This window comes from Mus caroli, unplaced genomic scaffold (assembly GCF_978045245.1).
Source record: "Mus caroli unplaced genomic scaffold, Mus_caroli_1 scaffold_7, whole genome shotgun sequence".
In the NCBI taxonomy this organism is placed as follows: Eukaryota; Metazoa; Chordata; class Mammalia; order Rodentia; family Muridae; genus Mus; species Mus caroli.
This window is the reverse complement of record NW_028227262.1, coordinates 95220678-95224675: the sequence shown is the minus strand read 5'-3', so window position 1 is coordinate 95224675 and position 3998 is coordinate 95220678. Positions and strand designations below refer to the sequence as shown.

Here is a 3998-nt window from a genome sequence, read left to right as displayed (position 1 = left end):
TGGAAAATGTACTGTAAAATTAGTAACGGTGGCAACCACCGTATCAGGAAGAACAATTTCATGGCATGCAGCACTGTGAGAATCAAAGAGAGCCTCTTTATATCAATAAAAGCCTAGTGTACCATGTAGGCCACCAGCTGACCCATGTCTCAGGTAAGCTACCATCAAATTACCTTACATAAAAGATTTGAAAGAGAAAAATGCTTACCATGTAGGGTACATATTGAATTACATGCCACATAAATGTACCATTATAGACACAGATGCAATGACCTCTGATGTAGAGGCAGAGACCATAAAAGCTTAGATAAACCCTTCTTTAAAAAAAAATTGTGTGTCTCCTCCAGCTAAGCAAAATGCCCAAAGGAAAGAAGGCCAAGGGGAAGAAGGTGGCCCTGGCCCACACCGTTGTGAAGAAACAGGAGGCCAAAAAGGTGGTCAATCCTTTGTTTGAGAAAAGGCCCAGGACCTTCAGCATTGGGCACGACATCCAGTCCCAAAGAGATCTCACATGCTTCCTCAAGTGCTCAGCTACATCAGGCTGTAGCAGCAAAAACCCACCCTCTATAAGTGGCTCAAAGCACCTCCTGCCATTCACCCAGGCCCTGGACAGGCAAGCAGCTACCCAGCTGCTTAAGCTTGCCCACAAGTAAAGGCCAGAGACAAAGCAAGGGAAGAAGCAAAGGCTGCTGGCCCATGCTGAGAAGAAAGCTGCTGGCAAAGGGGACGTCCCAACAAAGAGACCACCTGTCCTCCGAGCAGGAGTCAACACAGTCATCACCTTGGTGGAGAACAAGAAGGCTCCACTGGTGGTGATTGCCCATGATGTAGACCCCATTGGGCTGGTAGTTTTCCTGCCTGCCCTGTGTCAAAAGATGGGGATGCCTTACTGCATCATCAAGGGAAAGGCCAGGCCAGGGCGCCTGTTCCACAGGAAGACATGCACCACTGTTGCCTTCACACAGGTTAACTCAGAAAACAAGGGTGCTTTGGCTAAGCTGGTGGAAGCTATTGGGACCAATTATAATAACCGATAAGATGAGATCCACAGCCACTGGGGAGGCAATGTCCTAAGTCTGTGGCTCGCATTGCCAAGCTGGAAAAGGCAAAGGCTAAAAAATCTCGCCACTAAGCTGGGCTAAATGCTGAGTTTTCTGTACATAAATATAATTACAAAATTATCTTGAAAAAAGAAAAGAAAAATTGCATGATTTCCACCTTTTGTCAGAAGTCCCATAGCCAAATGTAGCATTGCTCCTTGTAAATTAACCAGTGGCTTAATAGCAGATCGAGTTTATGGACCTTTTCCAGAGACGTGACAATCCTTCCTTGCTGCATATGATACATTGGGGATGTCAGAATTCACAGTGGAGGTATAGGTGTCTCAGATGAGCCAAAGAGGGATGAGATGGCCCTGAGGTTGTGGCAGTGCTGACTCCTGACAAGGCCGTCCCTGATCTTGGTTGATGTAAATGTGTACAAGTTTAAGTCCTGCGGGGCCGTGGTCATCTGCTCATGCCCAACCCAGCAGGACTGAATTCCTATGGAGAGTCTCTGGTCTCTGAGCCTCAGCCTCCCACTCCCCCACCCACCTAGTGTCAGAATCTTCCTGGGTCCATCACCTCTCTCCCCTCCCATGGGTAGGAAAACTGGGGAGACTCAGAGAACAACAGTGTCTATGTTTGTGTGGGCACCTAGCCTAATTTTCTTGTGCTGTCTGGGAAAGGAAATCTGGAAGGTTCCACCTACACAAATTCACAACTTTGTTTATTTTCCTTTCAAGTCTCCTTCTGAGGCCAAGAGTTGGTAAGATGAATAGCCCATTTACTGCCCTGGGTTAGGACATCGTAGTCTGTCATTACGCAATGTGTTTTGATGTGTGAACTTGGGTGCTAAGTGAAAGTGCTCCAAACAGGGGTGGGGACGTGGGGTGGGAGGTGACACAAACAACCACGGGGAATGAACCGCCTGGTTTGAAGACTGACTTAAAAGGTGACAAGGTCATAGCAGACTGTGCCCTGTGTCTCAACGGGCAAAGACTGAGAAAATAACAACGTTGGGACAAAGGAAGAAACGCCAGGATGCCCTTGACAAAGGAGATGATGTGACCCAGTTGGGGTCTCACATCGGACCTTAGCTGTGATAAAGACCATATCCAAAGCAATTATAGGAGCGTTATCTCATCCCACAGCTCCCAGGTTAACTTCCTCCCTGAGGAACTGAAACAGAAGCCATGAAGGAATTAGTTTGCAACTCCTGGCTTGCTCCTCTTGCTTTCTTTTACATCCCAGGACCCCCTGCCCAGGGGTGGCACCACACACACACACACACACACACACACACACTCAAATATAGGGGCTGACTCCTTCCACATCAATCATCAGTTAAGAAAATGCCCCCCAGACACTTGCCTCCAGGCCAATGTGATGGGGGTGAGATTTCTCTATTTCAGCTCCTCTCTTAACTGACTCTAAGTTTATGCCAAGTTGACAAAAACAACCAGCACACTTGGGGTCTTTGCTAGTCAAAGACAGATTAGAATATACAAGGACCAAGTGGAGGGGGTCAGACGGTGTTGCCGGTGTTGCCACGTGTAGTGATACCATTGTTGCAAATGTGTATAATAGAGCCAGCCTGCCCAGGGGCCGCTCTAAGAGAACAAAATCTGAATTCCCATTGTCTGTGTGGGGAAGGGACAGAACTGTATTATTAAACACAAGAGAGGCAGGGAAGAGGCCAGGAGACCCAGTCGTTGGAGCTCAGCCTAAAAGAGAAGTGGAGATTGGGGTGGGGTTGGAGGAGAGGTGGGGATCACTACAGGGCAGTAACACGGATGAGGCTTATTGGCTGTTAGGAGCTGGCGGCTGAGACCTTCATTTGCTAGCACCCGTTCCCTTCCATCTGTCTTGCTCTTCCAGGGCAGAATGAGCATCTCATGTTAACCAGATATCAGCCAACCATGGCCCCTGTCCCTTTCTTCTTAGTAGCCTAGTAGAGATTGTCCTTCTTAGCAACCAATCCACTCGTGCCTTTTGGAACTTTGCGACTCCTGTAATTCATTGTTTCTTCTCTGTTTCACTATTGGTAAATTCCAAAGCAAATCTCTGATTCACCCTTGTCAAGTTGAGGTTTTATTAGAGCCCTGTATGAACTTGTCATGTTTGGTTTGTGCTTCAACCTGTTCTGACCTGGCCTTATCGCTCTCAGCCATTTTCATTTTATGCAATTTCTTGTACTACTTGGAGCTTTATGTATTTTGACACAAAGAACTGTTGTTAATAAATGGTATCTGAGTGGCTTTTGATAAATGTGCTCTATAAAACATGGCTTGCGTTCCAGTATCAGCTTTGTAATTCACAGAAGGGCTTCCATCGACAACATCAACAATTGTAGAAATAACGAAATGGGAGCCTGGGGCCTCCAAGTTCTCGTTCTGGCAGTTGCTCAGCTTCTAGCAGGCAGCAGGCTACTGAGCTCTGTGTTCAAGCAAGCACCTCCAGGTCCCTAATTCAGGGAATTGTTGTAAATTCTACCGAAACTTTTTAAAATGTGCATTTTAGATGACCACGGGGCTGTAATGTTGAAAGTGATTTAAAGTCCTAAATCACAGAATACACTGTAGCATCTCCTAACCTGTTTATCACACACACACACACACACACACACACACACACACACCACACACACCACACACACCGGGCATAGTCCTTTAAGATGGGCACATGTTTGTCTTCCTTTTGCACTTTTATTTTGCTTAACTACAAAGGAAAAGCAAATTTATGCTGGAAAATGAATGGATGATAAAAGCAAAAGAAAAGGAGTCAGTTCTCCTGACATCTTCATGTCAGTGATATTACCAGTTTGGCATCTAGTCTTCTGGAAATTCCTATGTGCATGCAAACACGAACGGCTGTGTGCACAAGAGTCTGCTAAGCACACCACAAAGCGGGGCTTTCTGTTTTAAATGAACCATATGAGTATGCCCCAGTTATTTGCCC

The 3998-nt window shown here is 46.3% G+C and overlaps 1 pseudogene; it reads left to right on the top strand.

The window, feature by feature from the left end:
- The first annotated feature begins 356 nt into the window (after positions 1 to 356).
- On the top strand, positions 357 to 1142 carry LOC110297106 (large ribosomal subunit protein eL8 pseudogene; annotated as a pseudogene).
- The last annotated feature ends 2856 nt before the right edge of the window (positions 1143 to 3998 follow it).